Source organism: Typopeltis vanoorti, chromosome 18, assembly GCF_054136105.1.
Source record: "Typopeltis vanoorti isolate ZY-2024b chromosome 18, IOZ_Tvanoo_1.0, whole genome shotgun sequence".
Lineage (NCBI taxonomy): Eukaryota > Metazoa > Arthropoda > Arachnida > Uropygi > Thelyphonidae > Typopeltis > Typopeltis vanoorti.
Genome location: NC_143566.1, coordinates 38,237,233 through 38,253,925, shown reverse-complemented (window position 1 = coordinate 38,253,925; position 16,693 = coordinate 38,237,233). Strand labels below are relative to the sequence as shown.

General features: G+C 37.7%; 1 protein-coding gene across 3 annotated transcripts in view; it reads left to right on the top strand.

Moving 5' to 3' along the window:
- Pcif1 (Phosphorylated CTD-interacting factor 1) overlaps nucleotides 1–16,693 on the top strand; it is a 300,185-nt gene that overhangs the window by 26,341 nt on the left and 257,151 nt on the right. For 2 of the 3 annotated variants that reach the window (XM_090408077.1, XM_090408079.1), the window contains exon 2: nucleotides 6,310–6,416. The gene's annotated coding sequence lies outside the window, so the exon portion shown is untranslated. Of the gene's footprint in view, nucleotides 1–6,290; nucleotides 6,417–16,693 lie in introns of all 3 variants that reach the window. The other variant, XM_090408078.1, reaches the window with a different exon arrangement.

Genomic DNA, 16,693 nt, shown 5'->3' with positions numbered 1-16,693 from the left:
TTATTATTCTACTTCTTAACAAAGAATTGAGCTAACATAGTTTGGCAGGCATTTTGTTTCTTTTTTTCATACAACCGACTGTATGGCCTTATTGCCTCTTCTACTCTTCTGCAAATTTTACTGCTTCTCTCTTCATCAGGGTCAGCCTCTAAGTATTGCTGTTTAAAAACTTCGATTGTACGAAAAATATTTTCAAATTGTTTCTGTGAAATCTCTTTTGGCTGACTATCAGTGGTTAAATTTTCTTTATATTCTTCGGGATCTTCCCGCTGTGCATCTAAATTTAGCAGGTGGGAATCACTCAATTCTTCAGAATGAGATTTAATGAACTCTTGGATGTTATCATTGAAGGGGAGAAAGAAGTGAAAGATGTACGAATTGGTCACCAACACGCGAAATCACTTGCTTTATAGATAAAATTTTTCAACTGTTATACAAGCAAAATAGTTACCACTTTAAAAAACTACAATGATCATACAAGTTAATTTTCCAATGTGCAATAATAAACAACTCATCCCAGAAGACGGATTGATTACCCTGTTATTGGAATGAATTATCCTTTTTGTGACATTCGCAGAACTGTCGAAGGGTCTTGAATTTGTGAGCGTAGTGAGTATAGTAGACTACATAAATTTTGGCGGTAAAAATTTGGAACATAGTGTACATGGAAGTAGTATAGTATGCCATTAAAAATAACTTTGTAAAATGTTTTAAATCTGTAACTAAATTATTTCATTCTGGTTAGTGATTTTTTAAAATAGTTAGACATAAAAATGTATAGATAGAAAATTTTTAAAATCCGTAACAAAAGATGTATATAGGCGCACTAATCGAATTTGGGTATCGAAAAAAAATGACACACTAATCGAAAATGCACTAATCGGGCGCATTAATCGAGGGATTACTGTATTGCACCTTGACTTGGAAAGTGGGTGGGATTTTTTTTTGGTAGAACGGCAAATGAAAACATTCATGCCGGTGAATATAATTTCTCAACAGCTGGACTGGTGAGCCCAGGTGTTTGAAGCAGTAGTTTGCTCATGAAAAAGAAAAGTATAAGTTCTAGAAGTCTTTCTGTTTGGTACCTTTGTAGTGCCAAAGGATGAAAATTTGGGAGGGACTGGAGGATGTATTCAGGTTACACAAGATTGTGATCTCTACGGTTGGAGTTGTGGACATTAAGGTCACCTAGAAAGATGAACCTTACTATTTGGATATTGTACAAAATTCAGAGATTAGATGAAGTTGCGATGGTTTGTGGAATGTGATGAGTGGAAAATGTATCAGATGAGATGAATAGTGTAAGGAAACCTTAACCTTTGCCAGTGTAGATCAGAAGTAGAGGATTTGAAATTGGCATTCTCTACCAAGCAATGTCTGATTTCACAAAGACACTGGTGCCAACCTTATGTCAAAAGAAATCATGCAACGTGTAATTTGGACATTGAAGGTGGACTATGGTGATTGTAGTTGCAGTTTGCATTGAGGTTTATTTTAAATGCAGCGGCATTATCATTATTTGTGATATGTTTCATTTTGATTAGGTAATAGATAAAATATTGAGTAGAGATATGGAGGAGATACTCTTGGACATCCTATGCAGAGAATAATTATTCTTCTTGTCATAATGTGACTTACAATGCCAATACATGGACCCCACACCCACCCCTTCCAGGCATAAACTGGCAGAGCATGTAGCAGTGGAATTATGCATTAGCTGATCTGTAAGTCAGCCTGTGGCACTGTTTTAGAATGGGAAAGGTTTGTTTGACACCGTTGAAGGATATCACTAACACTGCATGGAGAAAGGATGTGCTTTGGGGGGGGGGATAGAAACCAGAACAACTGTTTTTGGAGACCAAACATGATATTTGGCACTTCAGATCTTCAGTAAGTGCAGGGTGTGGTGGTGCTTCACCAAGTGAGGAAGGGCTTCTACCATCTAGACATATATGATCTTCCTTGCTTCACTCTTCCTTATTTTTGACAATATTCAGATTTCCAGTCAAGATTAGTTTTCTCTTTAGCTGAGCATTTTCTTGCATAAACACATCACATCCATATCATCTTTTATTCACACACCACTTCTCAGCACAGTTCCTCATCTTATATAAATCACACCACCCAACCTTAGAATGCCATTCTAAACTTTGGAGTAGTATATCAAAAACTATGACTACTTGATGTTTTCCAGGAGTCTTCATCACTGTCTCATAGATGATCTGTTTCCACATTTTCTTTTTTTTTTGAAGATATTTTCATGGGACCTTGCTCCATTCATCTGGGGTTGAGTACACCGGTTCTCATCTGATCACCGAAGTTAAGCAGCGTTGAGCTCGGTTAGTACTTGGGAGGGTAACCACCTGGGAATACCGAATACCATTGGCATAAGATTTTTTTGATGTGTGGAATGGGTTTGATGGGCAAAAGGATTTATACAGGATCGATGGCCTGCATTTGAATGGATTTGGTATGTGGAGACTGGAAAAAGTGTTGCTGAGAATGAAGTGAAAATGGATGTGCAGAACCAGGAAACTAGAACTACCAAGGGGGGGGGGGAGTGGATATGCGGATATCAGTGAGACAGTTGAGTGTAAGAATGTATATAATGTACCTGAGCCAGTACTAAAGACAAGAAATCGGAATGGGATAGTTAGAATAATGCATCAAGATAGGGGTGGGACAAAGGGACCTTTGCATTTCATGTATACTAATGCCAGGAGTATTAGGAAAAGAAGGAAGAATTTTTGGCCTTGATTGGCTCTTCCTGGCCACAGGTTATTGGCATTAGTGAAACATGGCTGACGGAATATGATATAGTTAGTGGGATAGAATGTGTAGGTTATAGTGTGTTTAGGAGGGACAGAGAGAATAAAATGAGGGGAGGAGTGTTATTGATGATAGCTGATGAACTGCAGCCAAGGAGAACTGAAGTTGTATTGCAGGATAGTGAAAAGAACTCATTTGAGGCTATTTGGTGTGAGATTGAGACTGGCAGAACAAAATATACAGTTGAATGCTGCTATAGACCAGGTGATGGAATAGATGGTGGAGATAGTATGCATAAACAAATTGATGAAATGAGTGGAAGGAGAGTAATTATTATGGGGGATTTCAACTATGGTAACATTGATTGGAAGGAGGAGACACGTGTGAGGAAGGAAATGGATTTTATTCAATTATTAAGGGATAACTACCTGAGACAGCATGTAATTGAAAATACTAGGGGTTTGAGAGTACTTGACCTGGTAATAGCATCTGAAAATTTGACTGTAATGAATATGACCATGTTGCCACCTATTGGTGAGAGTGATTCCTGGGAGGTGGCTAAAGGTGTGGAATTTTCGATTAAGACATGGTATATGTGGAATTACCGTGCTGGCAAGTATGAGCTTAGGAGATTGCTTGGATCAATGCCATGGCATGTAAAACTGCAAGGGCTGGATGTCGATAGAGCATGGGAAGTCGTCAAGGAGCATTTACAGGAGGTTAATGGCTGATTGTATACTTAGGGTCTGAATAGCAAAACAAGTAGGGGTTAAATGGATGAATAACACCATTAAGCTTGAGCTGCAAAAAAAGAAACAACTGTGGAGGGAATTTAAAGAGAAAGGTGACCTGCAGGCACACGAACGGTATAAAGTGCAGGCCGGAAGGGTAACAAGTGTGGTAAAAAAAGCAAAAGCGGATTATGAAAGGAAACTAGCTATGTAAGCTAAAGAGAATCCCAAACAGTTCTTTCAATATGCTGCAATCAAAAAAAAAAAAAAAACTGTACACGGCGGAATGATTTTAAGGAATGCTAATGGTAAGGAGGTCACTGAATCAGTCGATATAGTGGAATTACTGAGCGAGCACTTCGAAAGAGTATATCATCCAGGTGGTGACATTGAAAAAATGAAGGAACCATTGGTTTATACGGGAATTGTGATGAATGAAGTGGAGGTGAATAGTCTGTTACAGAACCTTAATGTGAATACATCTGTGGGATTGGATGGTATACCGGCACCGTCTTACGTGAAGCGGCTAAAGAATTATCAGTGCCCTTGACCATGTTGTTTATTCTGAGTCTTGGGTCTGGTTTAGTCCTGAAGGTGTGGAAAGAGGGGAAAATAGTTCCACTGCATAAAGGAGGATCCAAGACTACTGTTGCAAATTACTGCTCGATCAGCATATCAGGAGTTGTTGTCAAGGTCTTGGAGAAAGTAGTCAAGGGAAAAATACAGGAATGGATTAATGAAAATGAGATACTGTACGGGGAACAGCATGGTTTTTGTGAAAGGTAGATCATGCCTCAGTAACTTGCTCAAGTTTTATAATACAGTGACGGCTGAACTGGATAAGGGTAATGGGTTTACAGTGATACTGCTGGACCTGGCTAAAGCATTTGACAGGATACTACATGGAATTCTAATCTGTAAACTGCAACATATGGGAATGGATATAGGGTTGGTGAGATGGATAGCTGGGTGGTTGATGGAGAGATATCAGAGAGTAGTTTATTCAGGAATAGAGTCCATAAGATGGCCTGTGACTAGTAGTGTGCCGCAGGGTTCTGTTCTTGGACCACTGCTGTTTAATTTGTTCATTAACGATATAGGGTAGGATCTAAGAGGAACAGTTCATTTATTCGCTGATGATGCAACGTTGGGTAGGGCAATAGTGAATGCAGAAGATGACAAAATCTTGTAGGACGACTTGGATAGATTGGAGTTCTGGGCTAAGGAGAATGGATGTGAATTTAATGTGACAAAATGTAAGGTTATGCATTTTGGGGTGAAAAGATTAGCAGCAATATACCACATTGGTGGAACTGTACTCCAGGAGATTGATGAGGCCAGGGACTTGGGAGTGTTGGTGGATAGGGAGATGACATTTAGGGGGCACATTGCAAAAGTGGCTAAATCAGCTCATCAACTCACTCGGTTGTTGAAAAATGCTTTGAAGAGCAGAGACAAGCAAGTTATTGTACCTCTGTATCGAGCCTTGATAAGACCTCATCTCGACTACTGTGCCCAGATTTGGTCACCTAGATTTCTTCTTGATGGGAGGAAGTGGAGAGGATCCAGAGGCGAGTGACCAAGATGATAGCAGGTCTATGGAATGAACCGTATGAGAACAGGTTGAAGATTTGTGGGTTGCAGAAATTAGTTGATAGGCGGAAAAGGGGAGATATGATTGAGACATTCAAATTGCTAAAGGGTTTCTATAGGATTAATTCAGAGGATATTTTTGAGATCAGGACTGGTGGTGGGAGAACTAGGGGGACACCTATGGAAGCTGGGCAAGAATGTGGTTAGCAAGGGTGTTAGAGCTCGGCTCTGTACTTTTAGAGTGGTAAATGAGTGTAATAAGCTGCCAGAGTCTGTTGTGGGTGCTATGACAGTGAGTGAGTTCAAGGCAAGGTATGATAGATACTGTGAGAATGTCGTATAGTTGCATTGACATGATGTTTAGGGCCTCCCTCGATGAGTCTAAGGACTCCCTGGAGTCACCAGTAATAATAATAATAGTATTGACCTCTATCATCCTTCCACTTTGCACTAAAGATGTTAACATATTAACAACACCTGATCAACATTCATATTCAGTTTGCTCCAAAGTTATTAAATCAGTTTCCCATCCTCCTCTTTTATTCCACATATATTAGTTCTTTGGAACATCTCTCCTAGGAACTATAATGTGTTGGTCTTCAAGAAGCACATTAATAGATTCTTTTCTTAATTACTCGCCCGTACATGGTATTTGTGTTATAGGTATTGCAACCTCTCGTGTGTGTGTGTGTGGGGGGGGGGGGCAACATAAAAGAATTATATGGTAGCGAGTGATGCATATGTGTTCATTTCTTTTTAGTTGGTATGAATAGATTTTATTGTAGAATTCACAAGGAGTGCCAAGATGTTTAAAGCTTCTTTGCCAGTACATTTTGACAGAAACTACTTTCTCATGTTTTGTCCACAGCTATAATGTGAGATCACACAGTCTGTGATCCAATCACTACTAGTAGGATCTGCTAAGCATTACAGATATTTCATTATTATTATTTATTTATTTTTTATTTTTTCTAAATGCTAGGCTATAATATGATGCATACAATGATATATTGAAGATTCTTAAATTGAAACTGTATACTTTCATAAGTGTAGAATTTTATTTTATTTACATATGTTATCTGGTCTTGCATGGTACCAAATTTATATCCTTGTTCCAGATATAATGCTGGAGTAACAATTGTTTTACTAAACTTTGTGGAAATGTATCTTGATAAACTAATTACATAAAATTGTTAGTATGAATTTCTTGTTATAGGATTATTTGAAGATTATAGAATAGTGAAGACAGATGTTTTTCCCAAGCAGATCTCTGTTTGTTTCAATGTTAATTTTCAAGTTATGTACTGCTGTCTTTGTATTTAGGTAAATATTATTTTTAAAATAGTTATGAACTTATTATGTATGTAATATTATATATATCAAAATTAATTAGTACGTGGATGAAATTTAAGAAACAAATTTGCTTTTTTTACTTTTACATTTCCTTAAGCTTTATATATACATAAGATATTTATTATGTATTGTTTAAGCAACATCTTCAGAGCACACTACTTGTAATGATACCCATGTGACTGAAGGTAGGAAATAATATAAAATGCATTATTATACATTTTTGCAAAAGACCTAAAGTCCTAAGTTGACATCCTCTAATATATTATATATATTAGAGGATAAGATTAATATATTAACCATGCTTTACAACCTTCCTTCTCCCTTCTATTTTACACATTTTGAACCATCATATTTCTCTGTGTGTAGTTTAATGCAATAAAGAATACAGTTTGTTTGATTTGGGCCCAAAAGTCAATTATTCATTGAGTATCCATGTTAATGCCTAATAATAGCACACCAAGAAAAGATGTCGACTAGACATTGGCCCAGAAACTGGTCAGTTCTCCATATTCTTTAAAGGTTTTATAGTACTCTCTTCTCACCTGTCTTGCTTTCATCCTGAAGCAGTCTGTTTTATTTTTCTTCAGTTATTTTTAATGTCTTCTTAAACTCTGGTATGTGTCATTTTTTTTAATGAATTTTTTTAAGCAAATGTATTATATTTTATTGTTTTCCATTGTACTTTGATATTTTGTTTTCTTAGTTGCTTTATTTTCTTGTGATCTTCCCTTTAATATGTTAGTTTCAGTGGCCTGTCACAGCAGTTAATGTTACTATAGATAGATTATAGATGAAAATCTCAAAAGAAAACAGATGTATTATTCCAGAAATATTCATAAACAATATGAAAACTGAACTTACAGATGGAAAGCAAGATAAAGAAATAAAAAGAAGAACAGCCATAGCTAAAGATACCTTTTGGAAAAATAAGATCTGCTCAGTTCTGTGGGTATCGAGACAAAGAAAAGAATAAAAACATTAGTGTGGCCAGTTTTCACATATGGAAGTGAGACCTGGGTATTCAAGAAGAGAATAAGACAACAGATAATGTCCTTTGAAATGTGGTACTATAAGAGAGCTCTGAAAATCTCATGGACAGGTTACACGACAAATACAGATATCCTACGGAGAATGAGAACACAGATCTTTATTACAGGAAATGATCCAAAGAAAGATGAGATTGGCAGGAATGTACTGAGAGATTCAGTAGGACAGGATACTAACAGTTTTAGAAGAAAAATTTATGGGAAAAGGATCAAGAGGTAAAAAACAAAGGACATGGTTTTAAGATATAAGATCATGGACAGGATCACATGGCTATGCAGAAACAAAAAGGAAAGCCACCAACAGAGAGAGAAAACTGGAAGGAAATGGTTGCTGCACCCTCTCACTGAGGAAGCCAAATGAAGAAGATAGATGGATTTGTAATATCTTCTGCTGTCTGTGGCATTGTAAATGTATATTATTTTTTCTGCTTATATATGTAATAACTTTATATCTTTACTTTCTTCTATCTTTATTCTATTCCTAATTCTTTATAACTTTACTCTAATGCGATTTTTCTCTTTTATCCTTTCTCACTTACTCTACTGTGTACTATGATTACCCACCTTCCGTATTTACTAGTCGAATGCCGATGAATACTGGAAATTTATTTGTCAGACTGCCCCCACCAATATATCATTTAATTTAATTTATAAGACTAAATAAAACTTTTGGTAGATTTCCCTCTCTCTCTCACAAGTGAAGTTTCTTTTATCAATGTTTACTTTAACATTGATAAAAGAAACTTCGCTTCTTTTATCAATTCGTGGTTCGTAAGTAACTGAACTGCATTTTTATTGCCTTAAATTATTTCCCGCTTACAAGTCCGAATTATTTAAGAACAGTGCAGTTGTAAAATAAAAGATCAGGCAGCACTCTTTTAACAAATAATTAAAACACATTTATTTACGAATTATACATGAATTAAATAATGGGAAAATTTCTTCCATTTATAAAAATCTGTAGCATAAATTAGAACCCTTTTACTTTAACACTAATTAACTTCTTTAACTCATAATCTTATTTACTCTCTGCTTACGAAATGCAATAAACTTCTAGTGTACTTGCAAAGAGGTTAGCTAACTCTCTGTTAAGTTATTGTTACAATTTTTATATCAAAAATTGTAAAGATAATGCCAATATGCCAATCAATATGCCAATATGCCAATCGATTCTCTTAATGTTACTTCTTACTGCTATTAACCAAATTCTTAAAAGTCTTTCTATAACATACTATAAGAGGAATTGTACAAAAGTATGGAACTTACAAATGCTCTGTATCGCACATTCAATCAAAAGTCTTGCACAAAAAAGTTCTAAGGCAATTCTTTCATCTCAGATCTTGAGCTTCCTCAGGAATGTCTGGCTTCAGTAATATCTCATCGGGAAAATGGCGGGCTGTGGACTGCGGTACTCATTCAGCTCCGGCAAAAGGTTGTTCTCCCATAGCGAAAAGAAAAACTTCCAAGCGAAGCTGCCTCAGGTAATTTACATAGCCTTTTCTCCTCTGCTTTGGCTCGCCGAAAATGCCTGGACGACTGACGTTTCCAATAGCTTGAACTGCCACCTCCAAGAAACTGAAACTGCCACCAACTCTCAACCGGGATCCCTCTCTCTGGCATCTGGAAGCCTTTCCTTCTTCAGCAACATCTGGAAACCCCTCTCTGGCCTGGAAGCTCCTCTTTCTGGCAACGAGTGTAACTGGGAAGCCCCTTACGCTCCACTCCGTCTCCTTTTATTTTGCAATCTCGGGACCTTGCACTAAGGGTAGTAAACCCCAAAGAATTCGGCATGACTCTTTTATCTTCTTTTAAGTTAAATCCGCTCTTTGTTCTCCTCCATGCAATCTTTTGATTTTATTTTGCCGGGCATGGAAACTTGTCTCTAAAATTAGCAGACCTCTTTGATACTTTGCTTCTCCTTTCGGGGCCGCAGAAACTTCTCTAAACCTAGCGGCACTCTTAGATACTATCTTTAAAGGTGTTAAAGGTGTGCAGTAAGCAACTCTTATATACAAAACTAATAAACAACTTTTTCTGCGCTCTTGCACATAACTATGTACATATACAAAGTTCCCCTGGGAAAGCATTGCCTTTGTTTTTGACGTTAAAATAGTAAATACATTCGATTCCCACAGGGCTGATATTTTGCAAAATATACATAGAAACAAATAAGATTATTTACAGTTCTCATGGAACTTCACCTATGTGAAAAACGATGTTATGTAAAAAACAATGTAAAGCACTTTGATATTTTTAAGCTACATCGAATTTTTACAGATTAATCATAGCATTGATGTATAGTCTGATGTTTGTCAGTTGCATTTCTTAGTGCAAAAAATCCTGCTACTGCTGCTTAATGTGAGTCCCATTACCTTAAGGTGAAAATGCCTTATAATTTTGGTATATTATTGGAGCTTTATTAGCGTGGTTAGTGTACTAAAGTGTTTTATAACATAATCTATGTCGGGAAGTCTCCGCTAGATGAATTCGTAATGTGTAGTGTTCGTGCAAGCTCCAGATAAGATAAGTATCATTTTCAGTTATCGATACAAATTACTTAATATTGTGTAGTTTTGTTTTGTTTGCCTTGCGTATTTTAGTGCGTCTATTTTTGGTGTGTTATAACGTATAATTTGACAAAACACGTTATAGATAAGTATGGCACCTGTGCGAAGGAAAATGGCGGCCAGTAATGAAGGTTCGCCATCGTTATCAAAGACCGGTAGCATAAAAGAAATGAGTCAGTGTACTAGCTGTGAAATGTACGCTTTGCGGAGTGCGGTCGGAGTGTGGTTAGATGATAATAAAGGATTGAATGTGTGTAGAAAATGTAGGGAGAATGCGGAATTGAAGTGTATTTTGGATCGTGAGTGTGATATTTTTGTCAACCTTCAGAATGAAGGAAATAGGGATATGACAAGAAACGGCAAGGTTGTACATGAAAATTGTGAGAGTGTGAATGTAGAAAGTGTGATTGATAGTATAAATGGTTTCTCAGAGAACAAAAAAGATGAGATAGATGCATTGAGTGAGATCGCGTTGTTGAATAGTGCGATAGAAAGAGCAAAACAGCAGCTAGAGTGCATGAACAAAAGTAGACTGAATGAACCAACCAATAATAAAAGGTATGACAGGAAAAATAGACGTATGAATGTGAACATGAACAAAATGAAGGATAGAGTGCTGTATGGAGACTCGTTAGTACGAGGTGTGTTAGTAGAGGATTTGACAAAATCGTACCAACCTGGTGCGACCATAAAGGACGTAACTGCATCTATTAGAGAGCAAAAGGAAAGGGTGAAAGAAATGATTGTTGTGGCAGGTACGAATGATTTGAAAGGAGATAAAATGGAAATGATAGAGGACCTGAATGAATTGTTTGAGGTAGCAAAAGAAAAGAGTGAGAGAGTTAGAATGATTAGTCTTTTGCCACGGTATGACAGTGAAATGTTTAAAAGGAGGGCTATAATTGCAAATGACTTTATGCGTGGGTTATGTATGACGAGTGGTGTGGAATTTGTGGATGTGTGGAGTGAGTTTAATGGGCGAAAGGATCTATATAAGATGGATGGCTTGCATTTGAATGGTTACGGTGTAAGAAGACTTGAGAAAGTGTTGCTGAATGTAGTGGATGTGCAAATTCAGGGAAACTAGATTTGTTAGGGGGGGGAGTAGAGATACAGTCCTTATGGAGGCAGGTGAATGTAAGAATGAATATAATATGCCAGAGCAAATAAGGACAACAAATCTGAGTGGGATAGTTAATATAAGGCATCAAGGTAGGGTTGGGGCTAATGGGGGTCTTAAATTCATGTACACTAATACTAGGAGTATTAGGAACAAGAAGGAAGAGTTTTTGGCCATGGTTGGCACTTCCAGACCACAGGTTATAGGTATTAGTGAAACATGGCTGACTGTAGATGATATAGCTAGTGGGATTGAATGTGATGGGTATAGTGTGTTCAGGAATGACAGAGAGAATAAAATGGGGGGAGGAGTATTGTTGATGATAGCTGATGAGCTACAGCCAAGGAGAATAGAAGTTGAATTGCAGGATAGAGAAAAAAGCACATTTGAGGCCATTTGGTGTGAGATTGTGACTAGCAGAACTAAATATACAATTGGGTGCAGCTATAGACCAGGTGATGGAAAAGATGGTGGTGATAGTATGCACAAGCAAATAGAAGAAATGGGTGGAAGGAGGGTGATTATTATGGGAGATTTCAACTATGGTCGCATTGATTGGAGTGAGGAGAGGACACACGGGAGGAAGGAACTGGATTTTATGCGGTTATTAAGGGATAACTATCTGCGACAGCATGTAATGAAAAATACTAGGGGTCAGAGAGTGCTTGACTTAGTAATTACATCTGAGGATTTGGCTGTAACAAATATGACTACATTGCCACCAATCGGTGAGAGTGATCATAGGGTCTTAACTTGGGAGGTGGCTAAAGGTGCAGAATTTTCAATTAAGACAGGGTACATGTGGAATTATCGGGCTGGAAAGTATGACAAGCTTAGAAGTTTGATTGGTTCAGTGCCATGGCATGTACAACTGCAAGGACTAGAAGTTGATAGTGCATGGGAGGTAGTTAAGAAGTGCTTGCATGAAGCAATGGTTGGCTGTATACCTAGAGTCCGAATAATAAATCAAGTAGGGGTTAAATGGATGAATAACACCATTAAGCTTGAGTTGCAAAAATAGAAACAACTATGGAGGGAATTTAAGGAGAAGGGTGACCGACAGGCACATGAACGATATATAAAGCGCAGGCCAGAAGGGTGACAAGTGTGGTAAGAAAAGCAAAAAAGGATTACGAAAGAACATTGGCCATGCAGGCTAAAGAGAATCCTAAACAGTTTTTTAGATATGTAGCAAGTAAAAGGAAAAATGTACATGGCAGATTGATTTTAAAGAATGCTGATGATAGGGAGGTAACTGAATCAGTTGAGATAGTTGAGTTACTGAGTGAGCACTTTGCAAAAGTATATCATCCAGGTGGTGACATTGCAGAAACGAATAAACCAGTAGATTATACGGAAATTATGGTTAATGAAGTGGCGGTGAGTAGTCTATTGCATAACCTCATTGTCAATACATCTGTGTGATTGGATGGTATACCAGCTCGTGTTGTACGAGAAGCAGCTAAAGAATTGTCAGTACCCTTGACCATTTTGTTTAATTTGAGTCTCGGGTCTGGGTTAGTCCCGAGCGGGTAGAAAGAGGGGAAAATAGTTCCACTGCATAAAGGTGGTTCCAAGACTGCTGTTGTAAATTACCGACCGATTAGTATATCAGGAATCATTGTCAAGGTCTTAGAGAAAATAGTTAAGAGGAAAATACAAGATTGGATAGAAGAAAATGGGATACTGTATCGGGGACAGCATGGTTTTGTGAAGGGTAGGTCATGCCTCAGTAACTTGCTCACGTATTATAACACAGTGACGGCTGAACTGGATAAGGGTAATGGGTTTACGGTGATTCTACTGGACCTTGCCAAGGCCTTTGACAGGATTCCACATGGAATTCTAATCAGTAAATTGCAGCATATGGGAATGGACATAGGGTTGGTGAGATGGATAGGAGGGTGGTTGACGGAGAGATATCAGAGAGTGGTTTACTCGGGAGTAGAGTCCACAAGACGGCCTGTGACTAGTGGTGTGCCACAAGGATCTGTTCTTGGACCACTGCTGTTTAATTTGTTCATAAATGATATAGGAAATGATCTGAGAGGAACAGTTCATTTGTTTGCGGATGATGCGAAGTTGGGTAGGGCAATAGTGAATGCAGATGACGTCAAAATTTTGCAGGATGATTTGGATAGATTGGAGGTCTGGGCTAAGGAGAATGGATGTCAGTTTAATGTGGCAAAATGTAAGGTTATGCATTTTGGGGTGAAAAGATTGGCAGCAGTTTACTGCATTGGTGGAACCGTGCTCCAGGAAATTGATGAGGCACGAGATTTAGGAGTGTTGGTAGATAAGGAATTGAAATTTAGGGGACACATTGCAAAAGTGACCAAAACAGCTCATCAAATCACTTGGTTGCTGAAGAATACGTTGACAAGCAGAGACAAGCAGGTTATTGTTCCTCTGTATCAAGCCTTGATAAGACCCCATCTAGACTACTGTGCACAGATTTGGTCACCTAGGTTTCTTCTTGATGGGGAGGAGGTGGAGAGCATCCAGAGGCGAGTGACCAAGATGATAGCCGGTCTGTGGAATGAACCGTATGAGAACAGGTTGAGGATTTGTGGGTTGCAAAAATTGGTTGATAGGCGGAGAAGGGGAGATATGATTGAGACATTCAAATTACTGAAGGGTTTCTATAAAATTAATTCAGAAGATATTTTTGAGAACAGGGCTGGTTGTGGGAGGACTAGGGGACATCCATGGAAACTGGGAAAAAATTGTGGTTAGTAAAGGTGTTAGAGCTGGGTTCTTTACTTTTAGAGTAGTGAATGAGTGGAATGCGCTCCCTGAGTCTGTAGTGGATGCTGTGACAGTGAATGAGTTTAAGGCGAGGTATGATAGATACTGTATGAATGTCAAATAGTTGTGATGAATATGATTTGGGGCCTCCCTCGATGAGTCTAATGACTCCCTGGAGTTGCCCGTAATAATAGTAATAATGTTTTTTTTTTACCCTAAAGAGAGTTTTAAATAATCTTTCCAAACCTAAGGAAATTGTTGTTGCTACTGTCTGAGTTTGCCAAGTCTCTGTTATATAATGTTATTAATGTAACAAAATTTATTTTGTGCTTAAGGAGGGGGGGGGGTTTACTTTGTTACCAACGAAGAATTACTTTTCAGATTAAAATCAGATTGTCAGCCTGGTTGACTGAGTGGTCAACTATCTGCTGTCCAGCCAAAAGGCTACATGTTCGAATCCCGCCGTGGGCATGGATTTTTGTGATTGTCTGTGAAAATACTAGTGGTGATGGTGGTGGTCGTGTAGATGATGATGGTAGTTTCGGTTCATTTGAGTGGTGGAGACAGAGTTCTAGAGTAGGTGCCCTCTCTCGATGAGTCTTTGGGCTCCCCTGGAGGTGTTACGTAATAATAATAAAAACAGTGAATAGGTATACACTTGAAGGTATCCTTTATGATCACAGTAGTTTCATTTATAGTCATTCTCTAAATTAAAGATGCCAAGAAATCATATTCTTGGTTTAATCCTATATCCAAGTGTAAGCAAACAATGTTTGCATGTGAAGTATCTCATGACTGAGCTACCTGTATATAGAATTTGCATCAATTGTCTTAGTATCACTTAATGCAAAAGCACACACCCTTTCAGATGTGTATGATGCAATGCATTATGGTTAGGACCACTACTCAGACTGTTTTTGACCTTTATTGAGGTATGTTAAAGTGCAGGGATACCTCTTCAAAAACTGAGTGATCTACGAGATCACTCTAAATCTCACTGAGTGACCCTAAAGGATCACTACTAAACTCATCAGTCCTGACCTGAATCACTCCAGAACAGGAAACTCAATGGTTGCTCTGCTAAGTGATAAGCAAAAGCCCACTACCAAGCCTCATTTAGCACACAAACTCAAAGACAGATATTAAAAAACATTGTCAGTAGGAGCAGACAAGCAATGTTACTTATATACAGGTATTCAAAAAGGTGTAAGATCGTATTATTGAAATACTCAGGATTAGAGATGTTGAAAGTTTTTTTTTTTTTTTTTTTTGCTTGGTTATGCTATCAATTAAAGATGCCATTATCATCATCATCAAATTCCTGCCATGTACCCTCAAGGGGTGTACTGGATATGATAGTACTACATGAAAAATTTACATCATTACTAACTTCCTATCTGCAATTTTCCTCCAAATCAGTCTGTTACTTGTCAAGACTCCAACATTACCAGATCTTATTTTTCTATTGTCTTAGGCATTTTGTACCGTATCAATCTACCTATATTTTGGTCTTCCTCTGGGTCGTTTTCCTGCTAACTTGGCAGAGAAGACTTCTTTTGATAATCTTTCCTTGCCATTTCTGTTTAAGTGACCGTGCCACCTGAGATTAGCTCTGCTGACGCATTCCTGGATGCTGACAATGTCAAGTTCTTTCCTAATATAATCATTTTTAATATGATATTGCCATTGATGCCATCTGTTCATGTCTCTAATCTTTCTCGGGACTCTCATATCTGCAGTCTCTAGTCTTTGGTCAAGTGTTTTACTTCTGACCCAGCTCTCAGATCCATAAATTAAAACTGGTTTGAACACTGTCTCGTATACAGCTAATTTAGTGTACCGACTAATTTCTCTCTTATTCAATATGAATTTATTCAATTGACTTCCTGCCATACCAGCTTTGTTGATTCTGTTGTCTATTTCCATATTTAATTTACCATCTTCACTAAAAATCGTGCCTAAGTGGCTGAAATGTTTTACTTGTTTCACAGGTTCTCCATTCACAACACAGTTGACATTTTCAATGATTCTGCCTATTTTCAATGTCTTTGTCTTTTTATTGCTGACCTTCATACCATATCGATTACGACAGTTATTCAATTTAGTCAGGGAATCTTGCAGACTTGTAGCAGATTTATTTAGAAGTATAATATCATCTGCATAACGCAAAGAGCTGAGATTAACATCAATATCAATTTTGATATCAAGTTTAATACCACTTTCCTTCATAATGTGATCCATATAGATAATGAATAACAGTGGAATAATGTACATCCTTGTCTCACACCAGATTTAACATTAAACCATCTTCCTGTACTTCCTTCAATTCCAACTGCTGACTTACAACTCAAATAAAGACTAAGTATTGCTTGATATAATACCCCATTGACACCATATAACTGTAGCATATTGAATAGCTTCTCTTTTGGCATATACCTTTTCTAAATCGACAAAACTTAAATACAGATCTTTGTTATATTCCCATTATTTCTCCACTATTTGTCGTAAAGTGAAGATCTGATCCTGACAGCCTCTATTTGACCTGAATCCAGCTTGTTCTTCACCAAGCGTTTCTTCCACATTTCTTCTCAACTGTTTCTCAAGCATACTTGCATATATCTTACGAGGAACACTCAGTAGGGATATACCTCTGTAATTCTCACATTCAGTTTTATTTCAATTTTGATATATGGGTACTATGAGAGCTCTACTCCAGTCGTCTGGAATTCGTCCCTCTGTCCAGGCATTCTGAACTATGCAGTGCAG